This window comes from Erinaceus europaeus, chromosome 6 (assembly GCF_950295315.1).
Source record: "Erinaceus europaeus chromosome 6, mEriEur2.1, whole genome shotgun sequence".
Taxonomy (NCBI): Eukaryota; Metazoa; Chordata; class Mammalia; order Eulipotyphla; family Erinaceidae; genus Erinaceus; species Erinaceus europaeus.
This window is the reverse complement of record NC_080167.1, coordinates 7,709,525-7,729,723: the sequence shown is the minus strand read 5'-3', so window position 1 is coordinate 7,729,723 and position 20,199 is coordinate 7,709,525. Positions and strand designations below refer to the sequence as shown.

Genomic DNA, 20,199 nt, shown 5'->3' with positions numbered 1-20,199 from the left:
GTCTTTCTGTCTCTCTCTTTCTCTCTCTCTCCCTCTCTCGTTGAAAATGGGGGAAAAGTCTTTTAAGAACTTAAAGCCAAAAAGAAACTTTGGTCTACAGGGCAGGAAGCTGCAGATATGAATCAGGAAGCACTTCCGCAAACATCTTGCCCGTAACCACTTGAAAAACCAAAGACCATTTTATGGCCCTTGTGAATTTTCAAATGAGTGGTTATAATTGGTTCCTCATTATCACTCTATCTATCATGCTATGCAGACAGCCGCAAACATCTGTTGCTTGCACCTAGGGAGCAGGAGACAGCAAGATGACACTTGAATAGTCCCTCCTTCTCATCCTTCAGGATCTGCCGCCCCATAGCTCCATGGTGGGGGCAGTGGAGAGACGGCTCACTGAGCACCTGCAGTGTCACAGATCGGGCTTGGGATTCCTGGCCTCCACACCCACGGGTAAGCTGTGTGCTCTTGATGTGGGCTGGAGAGTTTCACCTCTCTGAGCCTCAACTTCTTCCGTGGCATGGAGGCTAATTAGGTCTTCCTGCAGAGCATGGGAGTGCAAATGAGATGGAGCTGAACTCTGTTTATATCACTGCGAACACATGGTTCTTTAAGCCATTTTGAAGGGCTTAAGTCTATTGCATTAATTTTTCTTAATTGGGAGATTAACTATTTACAATAAATACAGTTATTGTACGTGTATAAAATTTCAGTTTTTCTGCAAAATGCCTAGATCCTCCTCCACCATCCTGCACCAGGACCTGAAAGCCACCCCCCTCCCCCACGCACACACCCAGAGTCCTTTACTTTGGTGCGATACACCAAACCAGTTCAAGTCCTGCTTTGTGTTTCCCCTTCTGTTCTTCTTATTTCTCAACTTCTGTCTATGAGTGAGATCATCCCATATTCATCCTTCTCTTTCTGGCTTATCTCACTTCACATGATTCCTTCAAATTCTATCTCAGATGAGATGAAGAAGGTGAATTCATCATTCTTAGTAGCTGAGTAGTATTCCATCGTGTATATAGACCACAACTTACTCAGCTACTCATCTGTTGTTGGACACCTGGATTGCTTTCAGGTTTTGGCTATTACAAAAACTGTGATATTATAAACATAAGTATAAACAGATCTTTTTGGATGGGTGTGTTTGATTTCTTAGGATATATCCCAGAAAATTCTATCACACTATTTCCTTTCTCTCTCCCTCTCTCCCCCCTCTCTTTCTTTCTTTCTTTCTTTCTTCCTTTCTTTCTTTCTTTCTGTCTGTCTTTCTGTCTTTCCTTCCTCCCTCCCTCCCTCCTTCCTTTATTTCTCTTTCTATCCTCCCTTCCTCCCTTCTTTCACTCTTTCTTTCTTTCTTTCTTATTGGATAGATACAGAGAGAAGTTGAGAGAGGGAGAAGGGGGAGAGCGGGAAAGAGACAGAGACACCTCAGCCAGTTCATGAAGTATTCCCTCTGCAGATGGAGACCAGTGGCTTGAACCTGGGTACTTGAGCACTGTCATGTGAGAGTTTAACCACATTATTCTTATGAAGGCCCACATCTCCTCATCTTTGGGTAATGGGAGATTTCTTTCTTTGTTGTGGCTCCACAGTTCCCTGCAGATTCTTTTATGGTGTTTTCTTCAGATCAGGGGTGAGAGATAGGGAGCGAGATAGTTAGGGAGAGATACCACATCACCACCTCCACCACTCATGAAGCTGCCCTTCAGTGTGGTTCCCTCATGTGGTGGCCAGGGGCTCAAACTGAGGTCCTCGTGCCTGCCAGGTGGGCTACCCCCTGGCCTTACAATAACTGACAGTCACTAACGTTGGCCTTGCAGCTCTCTGGAAATGATCCTACTGTATCTGCAGGTTTCTTACCCTCTGGTGTGGTCAAACTTGCTTTGTGCATTTTCTGCTCCAGGTCGGAAGTCAGTCTTTTCTTCAAGGGGCTCTGATTTCTTTGAGTGTGAAAATGGGACACGAGACCATTACCTAAGAGCTAGAAGAGCTGATTGCTCCTGGGTTAGCTGCTGGTCCTAGGTTTTTAAGAGAACAGCTAGGACCTGCATATGACTTTTTAATAGGAGAAACTTACATCACGAATCATTGCGGATCTTTCAAATTCAAACTGAGGACATGTTGACTTGTATTTTATTTTTTAATTTTAAAAATTATTTACTTGATAGAGACAGAGAGGAATTGAGAGGGAAGGGGAGGTAGAGAAGGAGGGAGTGAGGAAGAGAGACACTGGTAGCAATATATCACTGCTTGTGAAGCTTCCTGAGAAATGTGTCGACTCAGACTTTCAAAAGGAACAATTATTGCTTTTGGTTTTTACCAGCAGGTGGGGGCTCTTTCAAGGGTTTGAGGATTTCTCTTCTGCTATCAGAGCTTTTCAAGTGGAGCAAACAAAGGGGGAGGGTTTCACATAGTATCAGGAACAGGATTGAATCTAGTTGGGAGGCATTACAGGGGCCATTGCTCGGCCCCCAAAAGTGTTTGCTAAGAGTTTTCTCCAAATGGAAGAAAGATATGGGTCATTTCAAGTAATGGTGGATCTCAGTGGACCAGCTTATTTTCTTTTATTTAATAACATTTTAAAATTTATTTTTCTTATTTTTAATTTTTTTAAAGATTTTATTTATTTATTAATGAGAAAGATAGTAGGAGGAGAGAGAGAGAGAGAGAGAGAGAGAGCGAGCCAGACATCATCTGGTACATGTGCTGCCGGGGATTGAACTCAAGACCTCATGCTTGAGAATCCAGTGCTTTATCCACTATGCCACTTCCCAGACCACAAATTATTTTTATTTATTGGATAGAGACAGCCTGGAATTGAGAGGGAAGGTTGAGATAGAGAGAGAGAGACAGACAGACAGACACCTACAGACCTGCTTTACCGCTCGTAAAGCTTTCCCCTTGTAGGTGGGGACTGGGGGCTTGAACTTGGGTTCTTGAACACTGTTACATGTGTGCCCAACCAAGTGTGCCACCACCCCACCCTGACAAGCTTCTTCTCTGTTTATTTTTTATGAGAGAGACTAGCACAGCACTCAGATCTGGCATACATGGTTACACGGATGGAGTCTGGGACCTCATGTTTACCAATCTCATACTCTATTGTCTTGGCAGGACCTAGTTTTTATTTTTTATTTATTTTTATTAGTGATTTAATACTGATTTACAAAATTATAAGATTAACAGGGGTATAATTCCACATCTTTCCCACCATCAGAGTTCAGTGTTTCCATTCCCTTCATTGGAAACTGCAGTAACTCTCGTAAGATCACAGATATGGTAAGAGTATTATTTCTGTAACTATCTATATTTATATTCATTGTCCATTTTTCTAGAGTTCTGCCCATTTTTTCCTTTCTAAGTCACACCTACTACTTCCAAATGTCCTTTTTTTTTCTCCTCTCTCTCTCTCTCTCTCTCTCTCTCTCTCTCTATCTCTCTCTGTCCTGACGGCATTGGAGTTCAGAGTCTCTAACACTTACCCCTCTGGGAGCAGCTGCCCTCTCTTAATGGAATCTTCCCAGACCTGTTTAAATCAGCTGCCCAGAGACCTTGGACCAAACGTGGGGGATAGTTCTGGAATTATCTCTCAGGGCTGGGAGGAAGGGGCCTGCAAGACCATAACTCCTCAACCTTCCTCCTACAACAAAACTCATATTTGGTCTTAACTTCTCTAATTGTTCCAACAAGGCTAGGTCAGCAGGACTGGAGTCCCGGGGCTGTCCTTGTGTTTCCAGAGTTGGCTTCAGTGTCTTGACAGCTCGAGTCTGTTCAGCCCAATTTAACCATCTCAGGTCATCTCCTTTCCCCAGGGCCTTGTCAGACAGACAGACAGTCCTGCTGGGGTCCAGTCTCATCATCAGCCCCTCTTTGCAGAAGATCAAACAGAGAGGCAAAGCCGTTTGTCCCGAGTCACTCCCCACCTGCCAGTGCCAGAGCTGCTATCTCTGTCACCCCAAGAGTGAAGATGTGGTCGTCCCTGGGACCCTATGTGGTCGCTTCCTTGGGGTTCTGTGTTCCAGTGGCACCACCTCTCCAGGGAGGGTTGTGCTGTGAGTGCATTCCAGCCGGAGTGATGGATGAACAGAGACAGCACCTGCGGCCCTGTAAACATAGAGAAATATAGGTCGTGCCAGAAGCCAGGTCCCTCCCCCGCCACTTGTTTTACCCCAAAGCCAGTCTTGTCAATTTGATCTTCTGCCCTGAATTTCAACTGTCCTCAGGATACTCTTGTGTTTCATGAATTATGCAGACTGAACAAAATATGCACTCCACAGATTAAAGTCTATTCTCACTGGAAGGCCCCTTTCTTTCTTTCTTTCTTTCTTTCTTTCTTTCTTCCTTCCTTCCTCCCTTCCTTTCTTTCGTCCTTTTTTTTTCTTCACTGATTCCTGCCCCCCCCCCCCTTATGCTCTTGGAAGCATGTTTCTTTTCTTTTCTTTTTAATAATTTTTATTTATAAAATGGAAACACCGACAAGACCATAGGATAAGAGGAGTACAACTCCACACAATGCCCACCACCAGAGCTCTATATCCCATCCCCTCCTCTGATAACTTTCCTATTCTTTTTCCCTCTGGGAGTATGGACTCAGGGTCATTATGGGGTGCAGAAGATGGAAGGTCTGGCTTCTGTAATTGCTTCCCCACTCAACATGGGCGTTGGCAGGTCAATCCATACTCCCAGCCTGTCTCTCTCTCTCTCTGCCCCTAGTAGGGCAGGGTTCTGGGGAAGCGGGGCTCCAGGACACATTGGCGGGGTTGTCTGCCCAGGGAAGTCCCGTTGGCATCATGGTAGCATCTGGAACCTGGTGGTCCACCCTTTAGATCCATGATTAGTCAACAATTTGTTCTACTTTATATCTTAACTCTTTTTCAGCCATCAGGAAACATGTTTCTTTAGCCACCCTGCAGAGTATTTCTCTCTTGCTCTTAATAATCCCACTGCTTTGTGCCAGTTTCACTTCAGAGTCTTTTCTCCTCCTCCTCTACCTTCTCTCTCTCATACAAGAACACTGGTCAGCTCTGATTGGTGCTGGTGCTGAGTATTGAACCTGGAACATCTAGGGTCTTAGGCATGAAAGTATTTAGTATTACTTCTATGTTATCTCCCCAATTCTTTTTTTTTAACCAACTGTGACACATCTGGGAATCCCAGGGGGTCCTGGATAAGCTTATAGGAATTTCTGAGTTTAGTGGATTAGAACTCAGATTGACTAGCTTTGATAATATATGTGTGTGTATGGGGGGGAGGATTAAGTCTTTTTTTAAAAGTTTTTAATTTTTTTTAATTATCATTTATTTATTGAATTGAGACCATCAGAAATCAAGAGGGAAGGGGGTGATAGAGAGGGAGATCGAAAGAGAGATACCTGCAACACTGCTTCACCACTTGGCAAAGCTTTCCTTCTGCAAGTGGGGACTGGGGCTTGAACCTGATTCTTTGCACATTGTACCACGTGCACTCAACCAGGTGCACCACCACCCAGCCCTGGGGATTAAGTCGTCAACAAGAAATTTGTTGTATTTTAGCATTTGCATGTTTTCATGCTATATTCTCCCTGTGGTCTATTTCTTTCTTCCTTTAAACATTTTTTTTTTCTACCAGAGTACTGTTCAGCTCTGGATCTTTGTGGTGTGGGTGATTGAACCTGGAGACTTCAGATCCTCAGTCATGAGAGTCTCTGTATAACCATTATGCTATTTACCCTGCCCCATTGTTTTTTAATTTGTCTCAAATTCACGTTATCATTTGGGCTTGGTGTTTTCTCAGTGAATCCTCTGCTCCTGGTAGCCAGTTTTTCCTCCCCCCCCTTTCTTTTTTATTTGATAGGACAGAGAAATTAAGAGGGGAAAGGGATATAGAGAGGGAGAGAGAAAGACATCTGCAGCCCCACTTCACTGCTTGTGAAACTGCCTACATGAAGGTAGAGACCAGGGGTTTGAACCTGGGTCCTTGTGCATGATAACATGTGTACTCTGTTTGGTGCATCACTGCCTGGCCCCTCATTGTGGTCAATTTCAAGCTACCTGTATATAGCCACTGAGCATGAGCTTAGGAAGAGATGCCCACATGCATCTCTGGCACAGGCTGGCTCCAGTGCCTGGCTGGGTTTAGTTCCCACAAGGTGACAGTCACCACAGGCCTGGGGGGTGTGGGGGTTGGACCCTGCTCATTATTAGTTGCATGAATGTGGGCCGTTCACTCACCTTCTTAGATCTCCTGCTTCCTTGTGCTAATTAGATTTCTGTCTGGGGTTGTGGTCAGGGTTAAATGAGTCGGAGTATGCACAGTGTTCAGGACTTAATCTGTAGACAGAGTTCAGTCTGTCTACACTGGGAAGGGACAGAGAAGGGCTTGTATCAATCAAAGTAGGCTCCGTGTTGCTATGGTAACAGGAAGCCCCTGCATCTCAGAGCCTTAATGCAGCCTGGCCTGGGTTTCTCATTCCTGGAGTGTGACAGAGGCCTGTTGGTGGGAAGTCGTTGCTGGCCCTCTCCTTTGAGGGAAGCAAGTTCATGGAATCTCCTTGCTGACACGTTTTCATGGTCCTCACAGCAGGGCAAGGAGGAATATGCTGAATTGTGTGCTATCTCTCTCTCTCTCTCTCTCCCTCTCTCTTTTTCCACCAGAACATTGCTTTATTGCTAATCTGTCACCAACAATGTAAAACTCTTAATAGGTACTCTATCCTGATTTGTAAAAAGGTAAAAGATTACATTGGACTAGCTACTTTTTATGCAAGAAACTACAGCAATCACAGAACATTTGAATGGCCTTCAAAAAATGCACACTGGAAGTAAAAGAGAGTGTAACATTAAATCAAATGACTGTTAAGATTCATTACTTTTGAATACACAGTGACAGTTCTAGAAACTGTACATAATAGATTCACAGAAATGACTTAAATAGCCAGAATTATATTTTGTATTTGATCATCAGACCTTTAAACAATCCTTGAATTTTTTTCATGTGGTTTTGGAGAAATTTCTGTTCTATACTCCAAATATAAGTTGTTGATAGCACTGAGACAGAAAAAGAAATGTGAGGATTGAAATAAAAGTGAATTTGAAAAATGACTAATCTAGATCAGGTAAAAGGGGGGATGGATAGGGAGTGGAGAATTGGGTAGGTGGAAGTGGGTTTTTATTTTTCCCTTCATTTCAGAAGTTCTTTCCAATGTTGTATATCTGTTATGTTGTTCTCCATTTTCAGTCCATTTCTGAAATTCATGTCTCATAGCTTTTTTTGTACTAACTGTTCAACCCAACCAGTTTTGCTGCCAAGCAACAAGTGTTACACGAGAGAATCTGAATGCAGCAGCTCTTCCGTGCCTGTGGTTTCCTCTCAGGCCCAGCTCTCTTTCATATATGCTGCCGAAACAAGCACTTTTTTTTAGCCTTTTGCCCACAAGTGGCACATGGCTCCTCTACTCACTTTTTTTCTTGTTGGAGCAGGAAATGGAGCTGCCTACATGCAAAGGGGCCGGGGAAGAGCCGTCCTGGAGAGAGAACCCCAGGTTCGTGCCAAGCAGCCCTTCAGAGGACCACAGCCTATGGGGATTGATGTCTCTGGCAGCTGCTAAGTTTCAGCAGGGAAAGCAGATGGGGTGGTGGCGGTTCCTGTCCCAGTTAGCCCCTATTTTGCATGACAGTCGCTTTGGATTCCAAAGAACAGGATTTAAATTTTTCTTTTCTTTTTTTTCTTTTCTTTCCTTCTCTTCTCCTTCCTTCCTTCCTTCCTTCCTTCCTTTCTTTCTTACTTTCTTTCTTTCTTTCTTTTGCCTCCAGGATTATCCCTGGGGCTCAGTGCCTGCACTACAAATCCACTGCTCCTGGAGGCCATTTTTTTCCCTTTTGTTGCCCTTGTTGTTTATCTTTGTTGTTATTATTATTGTTTTTCTGTCATTGTTGCTGGATAGGACAGAGAGAAATGGAGAGAGGAGGGGAAGACAGACGGGGGAGAGAAAGACACCAGCAGACCTATCTCACTATCAGTGAAGTGATCCCCCTGCAGGTGTGGAGCCAGGGGCTTGAACCTAGATCCTTATGTCCGTCTTTGCGCTTTGCGCCCTGTGCACTTAACCCGCTATGCTATCACCCAACCCCCAGGATTTAAACTTTTCTAGCCCTGTTGTAACTCATTTCTCAGACTAGCCCACATCGTGTCACATTGTAAGGACGGGCACAGGATCGCTGGTCCCAACTCAGCGCATATGCCCCCTTAATCACACTCCAGACATCACCCTTATTCGCAAGGCTCCCTGGCGCAAGGGGTGGAGGTAGAAAGGTACATAGTTACTCAACAGTGAGGGGCTTAAGGCTCTCTCCTCTTGGAACTGTTGACTGCACACTGTCATTTCCGTGACAAGCATCTCCTGATCCATTGGACTCATTGCACCTTGAATTTTCTGCTAATACAAAAATGTAAAAGTGGGCTACTTCCTGGTTTTACCCTCTGCCTCTCTTTGCCCTGCAGATAGCCTTCGAGGACACACACACAAGTGTCCCGGCGGAGATGCACCTCCCAGCACACCTTCAATTCCTGAAGATGGGGGGGGGGGTGGGATGAATGCGGCCTTTCCCTCCAGCCGAGTGGAAGAGCAAGCAAGCTGACTGGCCCAGAGCACTTGTCTTTGTCCCCTTAGATGTCACCATTGTGGGCAGCTGGAGCCTTGTGCCTTCCTCACCGTCCTCACTCCGTCTCCAGAGATGCCAGTGCTTGGCATAGCTTCCCAACACCTGCCTGATTTGGCTGTAGCACCCAGGAACTTAGGAGCAGATTCCTGTCGTTGTTGCCAAGGAAGAGAAGAAGGCTGGTGAGACCATCGAGGGGCTCTGTGTTCCTCAGGGGACCTGGCAGGAAGCCAGTGGCATGCTCTTAGGGAGGAGAGTGTAAAACACTGTGCAACTAGGAAGATAGCATAATAGTTATGCAAAAAGACTTTCCTGCCTGAGACACCAGAAGTCCTAGGTTCAATCCCTAGGTTCAATCCTAGGTTCAATACCACCATAAGCTAGAGATGAGTAGTGCTCTGATAAAATAAATAAATAAATAAATAATTTGTTTAAAAACTGTGCACAGTGATAGGGTGGGCTTCAGAGGGACCACCCCAGGATGATGGAGCACCGTGGTCTGAAGGAGCATGGGAAAAAGCAAAGGGGAGAGGGTGAAGAAATGTCTTCTCTATTTTTTTTTCTTTGCTTTTTGTTGGCCTCCAGTTGCTGGGGCTTGGTGCCAGCACTGTGAATTCTGTGAATCCACCTCTCCTGGTGGCCATTTTTCCTTTTTTTTTTTAGTAATTATTTATTCCCTTTTGTTGCCCTTATTGTTTTATTGTTGTAGTTATTATTGATGTTGTTGTTGTTGGGTAGAACAGAGAGAAATGGAGAGAGGAGGGGAAGGCAGAGACGGGGAGAGAAAGACAGACACCTGCAGACCTGCTTCACTGCCTGTGAAGTGACTCCCCTGCAGGTGGGGAGCCGGGGCTCGAACTGGGATCCTTACACCAGTCCTTGTGCTTAACCCACTGCACTACTGCCCGACTCTCTCCTTTTTTTTCATTATTTTATTTTTAATTTTTTGTATTTATTTATTTTCCCTTTTGTTGCCCTTGTTGTTTTTTATTGTTGTAGTTATTATTGTTACTGATGTCGTCATTGTTAGATAGAACAGAGAGAGAGGAAGATAGAGAGAAAGACACCTGCACACCTGCTTCACCCCCTGCAGGTGGGGAGCTGGGGGCTCGAACCGGGATTCTTAAGCCGGTCCTTGGCGCTTTGCACCATGTGTGCTTAACCCACTGTGCTACCACCTGACTCCCCCTTTTTCCATTATTTTATTGCATAGGACAGAGAGAAATTGGGAGGGGATAGGGAGATAGAGAGACAGATATATAGACAGACAGACAGACAGATAGATACATCTTCAGACCTACTTCACTGCTCATGAAGCATCCCCACTGCGGGGGGAGTGTGGGGAGTGGGGCTCAAACCCAGTTCCTTGTGTTAGAATAGTTTTAGATTTGCAGAAAAAAATGTGGCAAGAGTACTGAGAGTTCTTGTATGCCCACATCTTGTTTCCTCTTTAATCATCTGACACTCATATGGTACATTTGTCACAAGTAATAAAACAATATTGATACATTTTATTAGCTAATACCCATGGCTTATTAAGATTTCCATGGTTTCTATCTAATGTCCTTTTCTGTTCTGAGAGCTCTTCAGATGATAACACATCACACTGACTTGCCGTGTGTCCCCCTTGGGTTCCTTTGCCAGTGACAGTGTCTCAGACATGCCTTGTTTTTATGACCTTGATAGTTTTCAGGAGGATTGGTTAAATATTTGTAGGATGGCCTTCTATTGCAATTTGCTTTTTTTCTCGTGAGTAGCTGGGCTAATGGGTTGGGCTGGGCTGGGGAAGAGGTAAGATGCCATTTAAAAGTTATTAATGACTGGGGAGTCGGGTGATAGCGCAGGGGGTTAAGTGCACACACATGGCGCAAAGCACAAGGACCAGAGTAAAGATCCCGGTTTGAGCCCACAGGTCCCCACCTGCAGGGGAGTCGCTTCACAGGCAGTCTGCAGGTGTCTCTCTTTCTCTCCCCCTCTTTGTCTTCCCCTCCTCTCTTCATTTCTCTCTGTCCTATCCAACAACGACATCAATAACAACAACAATAACTACAAAATAAGACAACAAGGACAACAAAAGGCAATAAATCAATATTTTTTAAAAAGTTAAAAAACTTAGTAATGAGTTAATAATGATTAACAAGATTGTAAGATACCAGGAGTGCAACTCCATACAGTTCCCACCACCAGACTGTTCCCTGTCCCCTCCCCTCCACTGGAAGCTTCCCTAGTCTTTATTCCTCTAGGAATATGGACCAGAATTCTTTATGGGGTGCGAAGGTGGGAGTTCTGGGGCTTCTGTAACTGCTTCTCTGCTGGACATGGGCTTTGGCAGGTCAAGCCATACCTCATCTTGTTTCTGTCTTTCCCTAGTGGGGTAGGAGGGCTCTGGAGGGGTGAGACTTCAGGACACATAGGTGAGGTCGTTGGCCCAGGAAAGTCAGGATGGAGTCATGATAGCGTCTGCAATGTCACACTGTACTGCAGGTTCATCCTGCCAACAGGGCTCATGACTGCTGATGCTGAGCTTGACCGTCTGACTGAGGCACCTTTTTTAGCAGGTTTCTTCTTCCTCCTCTTCTTCTTCCCCCTCTTCCTCCTACTCCATATCTTCCTCTTCTTCTAATTGCCACTGAGGTTATTATTGGGCCTCAGTGCTGCACAGCTCTTGGATGCCACTTTTTCTATTTTTCTTTTTATTTTATTTAATAGGACAGAGACATTGAAAGGGCAGAGGGAGATAGGGAGGGAGAAAGAAAGAAAGACACCTGCAGACCTGCTTCAGTGCTCATGAGGCATCCTCCCTACAGGTGGGGATGGGGGCTCAAACCTGTGTCCTTGCTCATGATGACATGTACAACCGCCTGGCCCCTTTGCAGGCATCTTCATGACTAAGTCACATATCTCTCTTCTCTTTCCAGACTGTACTTTGGGGGAAGGAAAGCACTCTTTGTAGCCTACACTGAGGAACATGCCTCCCTGGCAGCAAAGAATCCACACATTTGCAGTCTGAGCCTGGTTATCTCCTCTGGACACCCCCTTTTCTTTGTGAAGCTGAGAAGGAGGTGGGGGGGGGGGCGGAGTCCAATGCAGGTTGTAACCAGAGTGGAGGAGGTTAGTATTTGGTCCCAGAACCTCTGGGTCTTGAGTAGCACCAGTTGGCCTGAAAAAAAGAAAGAGAAAGAAAGAAAGAAAGAAAGAAAGAAAGAAAGAAAGAAAGAAAGAAAGAAAGAAGGAAGGAAGGAAGGAAGGAAGGAAGGAAGGAAAGAAGGAAGGAAAAAAAACCTCTAGCAGTGGAGGGGTCTCGCTTAGGAGGCATCAGAGCTGAATCAGAGTGGATTTTCTGGTCTGGCTTGTGTCCACAATAAAATATCCCAGAAATGGACAATCACTTTTGGCAGTAGGGTGCGGGACGGCAGGCAAAGCCCCAGGGAGGTATCTAGGTCTGTTGGGGCAGGCCACCCCCCCCCAGACTCTCAGAATCACCCCCCTTCCCCTCCAGATGGAGTCACGTGCAAAGCCTTGAATTTGCAACACATAAGTGAACAAACACGACTAATCCTACACATGTAGGATTCCCCAGATACAATCAAATATACTTACTTGTTTTAAAATAAAGCTTCCCAAAATGACCGAGGTAAAGCCCATGTTCACATAAAACCCAGTGCTGATATGACTGTCAGGGAACAGGCACCCTTGTATTTTGCTGGTTAGAGGACGATTTGGTAACATAGAAGGGGGAACCTAAGAATGTGCTCTGTATGACACACTTTCTGTGTGCTGGACACTGCCCCCAATATTATGTCACAGACACAGGGAGTCAGGAGACTGCACTATGGACTCCGTCGCACTGGCTTGGTTTGTCACCCTGTCCCCTTCCAGCATGCAGGCCGGGCCATTTGAGCCTCGTTGGCCTCAATTTCCTCTGTAAACTGAGAGAAGGCAGAACCTTTAATTCTCAGGGCTGGAGTGACACTGTCCGGGTTAACACACACAGAGTCATTGTTAGTTCTCTTAGCAATCGACTCTCATTACGATTAACCGATCCAACTGTCATTACTATTAATCCCACAAACTGTGCCCATTGTCATCACCCCGTTTTGCAACTGAGGAAGCTCCAGGGAGTGGTGTCATCTGCCTGGGGTCACACAGCAGGGAGCAGAATCTCAAACTGACCACAGAAAAGTCAGCCACCAGCCTTTCCCCTCAGCTCAGGGTGGCTGCATCCAGGGTGGGTGTCATTGGCTGGGTGTGGAGTTCTTCTCCAGACCAGGAACTGGGTTGAAACCCTGAGAAGTCAACACTGTAATGCAAGCATGCATGTGGCTTCCTGCCTAGCTTAAAGTGAACGTATCAATTAACACGGGAGACCTTTCTCCTTCCGTAGCTGCAGGCGAGTTCGTCTTTTGGATCAATTAAATTGTTGACACTTGGCAGGTGGGCCTCCATGCAAATCAGAGCCAAGGTGCCTTTAGTGCAGGTGTGCGTGCTGTGTGAGCAGGGAAGGCCTAGAGTCAGGCTCAGTTTCTGATGGGTCCCTTGTAGGAGAAGCATTTCAATTTACAGACAGCGTCCAGTCCACTGTGTACGCAGAGAGGGGTACTTCCCATTCTAGCCCCTTCCATCTCATTCTGGATGAATGCTGGCTTCAATTCCCTACGTTCGTTTCTATTTATTTATTTTTCACCAGATCTCATGGTGTGTGTGTGTGTGTGTGTGTGTGTGTGTGTGTCCTTCCTTCTAGTTTCAGATAGAGTCAGAGAGGAAGTAGGGAACCTCTCTTGGTGCACAGTGATGCCCTGTGGTGCTCAGGGTTCAAACCCAGGGCTTCTGGCATAGTAGCACATGTCCTCTGTTGAAGACACTATCTCTATCTCCCACCACCACCACATTGTGAATAAGTTACAGCTGCCATTTTGCAGAATGTAACAATGCCTTTTGCAAACTGGTTGTCCAACCCAGGTGTCAGGAAATTTGATGCCTTTTGATGTATTGCCACAGGGTCAGGGGTAGGTCTCTTGACAGGGGAGAGACTGCTGGTACCAAGTGTTTGCAGAGCTGGGCTTTCCTCTCCGAGCTGCTCCCCACCTCCACTTCCTTCTTCCCCCTGGCTTCATCCCAGCTGTACTCACCTCTCTGCTCCTATGTAACTCAGGAAGCCTTTGCTCCGGATAGGATAGTCCCACTGCTCTGCACCTTCTCTCTCCCACGCCCTATTTCTTAGAGTCTGGGCTGATTTGAGATTTTCCCTGATTCACACCCACACCCAGTGAGTAGGAGCATTTCATCATTATTTCTTCTTTCCTCTCCTCTTCCTCCCCTTCTTCTTCCTCTTCTCCTCCTCCTCCTCCTCTTTTTTATTTTAACTTGAGGCATAATTGCCTTATAACATAACTGTCAGAACGAACATTCTGATTCAGCATTTGTGTGTATCTGAGCATCGTGAGTTTACTTAATATCTGCTATCTTGTTTTCTTGGCATCAGAACTTCCTGCACTTATTCTCTTAACAGCTCCCAAATATGACGTGCAGTGTTAGTAGGTATAGTCGCTGTGCTGGGTAGTCTAGCCCTGTGATTTCGTCATGACTGGGAGTCTGGCTTTTGACGTCTTTTGCCCAGTCCCCACCCTTACCTCTGACAACCAGAAATCTGATCTCTGTATGTATGCAGGAGCTGACTGTCCCTCCCCACACTAATTATTTGTTTCTTTATATTTTGTTTATATTTTGTTTCTAATAAAAAAATTACGGATTTGACAGAGTTTTCCAAAATCATAAGATTTCAGGGGGTATAATTTCACACCCATATGTAGTCAGTGCAAGTCACTACACTCTCCACCAGAGTTCTGTGTTCATTCCTTCGCTCATGCTTCTGTGTGTATTTCTTTGCTCGTGCCCTAAAACCACTACAGCTCTCAAAGACCTAGAGACAGTTTGGTCCTCTCTCTCTCTCTCTCTCTCTCTCTCTCTCCCCCACTTAGTAGTTGTTCTTCCCCTGGTTACTTATTTCACTTAGCATAATCACCTCCCATTCTATCCATTTTATCCCAAATGATACAATCCCATCTTTTTTTGACTGCAGAGCAGTATTCCATGAATACATACCCAGGACTTCTTTACCCAGGCATCTCCTGATAGGCATTTAGGTCGATTTCGTATTTTGGCTCTTGTAAGTATTGCTGTGATGAACATGAGGGTGCATATGCCGTTTTGGATTAGTGCTTCTGTGTCCTTTGCACATATGCCTGGGAGTGATGGGGCTGTATGCTAGGGCTACTCCTTTAAGGGTTCCCCACACTGTTTTCCGGAGAGACTGTACTAGTCTGCATGCCCATTAACAGTGTATCAGGGCTCTTTTTGTGTATATATCCTCAACAACGGCTATCATCTCTTGATGTGTTTTTAAGATCATATGGCATTTGCCCAAACTGCCATTGTTGGCTTATTTGTTGTTAATTAATTAACCATGTATGCATGTCTTTATTTCTGGATTCTATTGTGTTTCATTGATCTAGCTGTCTGTTTTAAATGCCAAATACTATGCTGTTTTGATTAATATAGTTGTTTTTTTTTTCCTCCAGGGTTATTGCTGGGCTCGGTGCCTGTACCATGAATCCACCGCTCCTGGAGGCCATTTTTCCCCTTTTGTTGCCCTTGTTGTTGTAGCCTCGTTGTGGTTATTATTATTGCCATTGTTGATGCCCTTCGCTGTTGGATAGGACAGAGAGAAATGGAGAGAGGAGGGGAAGGCAAAGAGGGGGAGAGAAAGACAGACACCTGCAGACCTGCTTCACCGCCTGTGAAGCGACTCCCTTGCAGGTGGAGTGCCAGTGGCTCGAACCGAGATCCTTACGCCGGCGCTTTGCGCCACATGTGCTTAACCCACTGCGCCACCGCCTGACCCCCTGATTAATATAGTTTTGTAGCATCATTTGAAACCAAGGAATGTGATACCTCCACTTTTGCTTCTTTTATTTCTGTGAAAAACACCATTGGAATTTTAATAGGGGTTGCATTGAATCTGGAGGTTTCTTTGGATGGTATCAACATGTTGACAATACTACTTCTTCTAATCCATGAACACAGACTATTTTTCCACTTATTTTTTTTTTCAAATTTTTCTTCCGTATATTACACTTCTTATTGCACAAATCATTCATTTTTTAAAATTTCTTTATTGGGGAATTAATGTTTTACATTCGACAGTAAATACAATAGTTTGTATGTGCATAACATTTCCCAGTTTTCCATATAACAGTATAACCCCCACTAGGTCCTCTGTCATCTTTTTGGATCTGTATTCTCCCCTCCACTCACCCACCCCAGAGTCTTTTACTTTGGTGTAATACGCCAAACAAATCATTCATTTTTGTGGTTAAATATATCCCTAGTTATTTTATTCTTTCTGATGCAGTTGTAAATGAGTTATTTTCTTTATTCCTTTCTCGGATAGTTCACTAGTTGTGTGTGGAAACACAGCAGGTTTTTGTACTTTGCAACTTTTCTGAATTTATTGATTAGTTCTGAAGACTCTTTAATGGTGTATTTAGTGAAATATAAATTTCAGGTTAGCTGAAAATACTGATGGCTTTACTTCTTTTCCTATTTGAGCATCTTTAATTCATTTATTGTTTTCCCTACCTACTCCCCCTTGGACTTCCAGTAGTGTGCTTCAGGAAAAGCATGAGTGGGTATCTTTACTTTGTTCCTGATCCTAGAAGGAATGTTTTTTCGTTTCACCACTGAAAATGATGGTAACTGTGTGTGTGTGGTACATAGCCTTCATTATATTGAGGTCTGTTCCTCAAATAGCCACTTTGTTGAGTTTTTTAAAAAAGTATACACGGATAATGAATTTTGTTAAATGTTTTTGCTATATTGATTGAAACGATCATATGATTTTTTTTATCCTTCAGTTTGTTAAAGTGGTTTATCATATTGATTTTTTGAACGTTGAATCATCCTTACATCCCTGGAGTAATTTTTATTTCATTATGGTGTATGATCCTTTTAATTTATTGAAGAATGAGTTTGATATTGTTTTGTAGAGGATACTGTATCTGTGCTCATCAAGGAGACTGGGTTGCAATTTTTTTTCCTTGTGGAGTCCTTGTCTGGCTTTGGCATCAGAATAAATCTAGCCTCTTAAAATGAATTTGGAAGAAGTCACCCATGTTTTGTTGGGAGGAAGGTTGAGAAGGATTAGTGTTAAATCTTCTTTCAGTATTAGTTGGAATCACCGTTGAAGCAGTCTAATTCTGGACCTCTGTTTGTTGGAAGGTTTTGCTTTATTAATTCATTCTCCTTACTGGTAATTAGTGTCTTATGATTTCATTTTATTTTTTACATTTCATTAGTGATTTAATACTGATTACAAGATTATAAGATAACAGGGATACAAGTCCCCATCATTCTCACCACCAGAGTTTTGTACCCCCATTCCTTCCACTGGAAGCTACAGCAGTTTTCCTCTGGTTACAGATATGGGTTCACTGTTATTTCTACAACTATCTGTCTATATCTGTATATATTTGTTTGCCCATTTTTTTCCTGTGGTCCCATCTTTTCCTCCTTTCCCAGTCACACATACCCCTATTATTACATGCAAATGTCCTTCCTTTTTCCTCTTCTCTCTCTGGGTCCTGATGGAGCTGGAGTTCAGAGCCCTCTGGTCATCTTCCCCCTATCATTTCTCCCCTACTGAGAGTCTGGACCAAAATTTTTTTTTGAGGTGCATAGGGTGGCTTCTGTAATTGCTTCTCCACTGGACATGGGTGTTGGCAAGTCAATCCATATCCCTGGCCTTTTTCTGTCTTTCTCTAGTGGGGCAAGGCTCTGGAGAGGTGAGGTTCCAGAATACACTGGAGAGGTTATCTGCCCAGGGAAATCAGGATGGAATCATAGTAGCATATGCAACTTGGTGGCTGAAAGGCACTAAGATATAAAGTGGGACAAAATAATTAATCATCAGGAATCAAAAAGTTGGAATAGAGCAGATGATAATAGGGGCCTTAGGGTGGAAAGAAGTAAGAAAGTCTATTTTAGGTTTGTTCCTAGGGGCCTATGATTATCATAGTTGATGCTTGAGTTTGATAGCTAACATGTAGTTGGCCAAAAAATATTGTCTGAGAAGATGGTGTCAGAGTTGAGAAAAAGGCTAGAAAGTTGGATTAGGGCAGAGAGTAACTCTTCAATCTAAAAGAGAATCTATGAATAAAATTAACTCTTTACACACTCCGCCTGACCCAGGGCCCTTATATATTTATATTTAGCGCAGGAGCCTATGTAACCTCTGAGTCCCTGTTGGTCTGAGCTCACAGTCCATGATCACAGTTGGGAATATTCGAGACTCTTTATTTTCTGTTTCTTAATTATTGAGTTTTGGAAGGGTGTGTATTTCTAGGCATTTATCCATTTTTGCTATGTTGTCAAATTTGTTTACATAAATTTTTTTGTAATAGTTTCTTTGATCCTGTGATAGCAATTCCTGTAACCTCACTTGTAATGACTTCTTTTCCACTTCTGATGTTATTTCATCTTCTCTCTAGAGCTTGGTGAGTTAATAGATTTACCAATTTTGTTTATCTCTTTGAAGAACCAAGTCTTGATTTCACTGAACTATTCTATTGTCCTCTTAGTCTTGATTTCATTAGTATTTGTTCTGAGATATGTTATTTCCTTCCTTCTGCTATCTTTGGGCTTTAGTGTTTCTCCTTTTTTCTAGTACTTTCAGGTCTAAAGTTAGATTGTTTAAGATTTTTTCTTATTCCTTGAGGTGGGTACTACTTATTGCTATGAACCTCCTGCTTGGAATTCTTGCTCCTAGTAGTTCTGGTATATTGTATTTCCATTTGGATTTGTGTCAGGGTAATTTTTTACTTCTCTTTTGACCGATTTATTAACTCACTTGTTGTCTGGTAGCATATTGTTTAACATACACAGATTTGTTAACATTTTCAATCTTCTTTGATAAATATAGATTCATTTATTTACTGTGAGAGAGACAAGAAGCACCAACATAATGCTTTGCTCTATGCAGTGCTGGGGGAGGGGCACTTAAATGTACAATCTCACTCATGCAACTCTTGTATTCTACCTACCCACTCAGCCACCTCCTCAGCCACCCAGTTTTCTTTCTTTCTTTTATTTATTAAAAGGAAACATTGACTAAACCACAGGATAAGAGGGGTACAACTCCACACAGTTCCCACCACCAGAACTCTGATAGCTTCCCTATTCTTTATCCCTCTGGGAGTATGGACCCAAGGTCATTGTGGGGTGCAGAAGGAGGAAGGTCTGGCTTCTGTAATCGCTTCCCCGCTGAACATGGGCGTTGACAGGTTGATCCACACTCCCAGCCTGTCTGTCTCTTTCCCTAGTGGGAAAGCGCTCTGGGGAAGCAGAGCTCCAGGACACACTGGTGGGGTCGTCTGTCCAGGGAAGTCTGGTCAGCATCTTGCTAGCATCTGGAACCTGGTGGCTAAAAAGAGAGTTAACATACAAAGCCAAACAAATTGTTGATCAATCATGAACTTAAAGGCTGTAAGAGTGCAGATGAAGAGTTGGGGGGGGGGGGTCCTCCATTTTGTAGATAGCTAGTAGGCCTATTTTAGTTATATTCCAGAGGGCCTGTGGCTATACTAGTTTTTTTTCCCCCTAAACCTGAAATCTGATATGCAGGTGGATCCAAGTTATTGTCTGGGGAAATGTTGTCATGGCAGGAAAAGGACGAGAAAGCTAGATCAGGGAAGAGAGTAGCTCCCTAATATGGGAAAGGGGTATATATATTGTTGACTGTAAACCCCATCGATTTGATTTGGTCTGGGGCCCACCCAGTTTTCTTTTGTAAATGATTTCTAGCTTCATGGCATGGTGGCTTGAGTAAGATGATTGATGTTGTTTCAGTCTTCTTCAGTCTAACCAAGCTTATCTTGTGCCCTAACACCTGAGTGCAAGCTTTCAGTGGCTGTTACCTATTGTGGTGCTAGACAAATACATTTTGTCTTTGGCCCCAGTTCTTGCACAGAGCTTCTAAAACTCTTGTAACTGCCTGAGTGATAGGGATGCCTATTTGTAAGTTTCTTTTTTAAAAAATAGTTTTTAATATTTATATATTTTCCCTTTTGTTGCCCTTGTTTTTTTATTGTTGTTGTACTTATTGTTGTTGCTATTGATGTCATTATTGGATAGGACAGAGAGAAATGGAGAGGGGAGGGAAAGACAGAGAGGCGGAGAGAAAGAGAGACACCTGCAGACCTGCTTCACAGCCTGTGAAGCGACTCCCCTGCAGGTGAGGAGCTGGGAGCTCGAACTGGGATCTTTATGCCGGTCCTTGCATTTTGCACCACATGCACTTAACCCGCTGCACTACTGCCCGACTCCTCTATTTGTAAATTTCTACTTTTTTCTACCACATTTGACAGTGAAGTGACTCTCCAGGAGAGCCAGAGAGATGGCATAATGGTTCTGCAAAGACTCCCATGGCTGAGGCACTCAGGTCTCTGGTTCAGTCCGTAGCACCATCTCCAGTCAAAGCCGAGTGGTGTTCTGGCCCTTCCTCTTCTGT

At 43.9% G+C, this 20,199-nt stretch overlaps 1 long non-coding RNA gene across 1 annotated transcript in view; it reads left to right on the top strand.

Annotated features, from left to right (window-relative positions):
• LOC132538989 (uncharacterized) overlaps positions 1-20,199 on the top strand; it is a 155,432-nt gene that overhangs the window by 55,240 nt on the left and 79,993 nt on the right. The gene's annotated exons all lie outside the window — the stretch shown is intronic.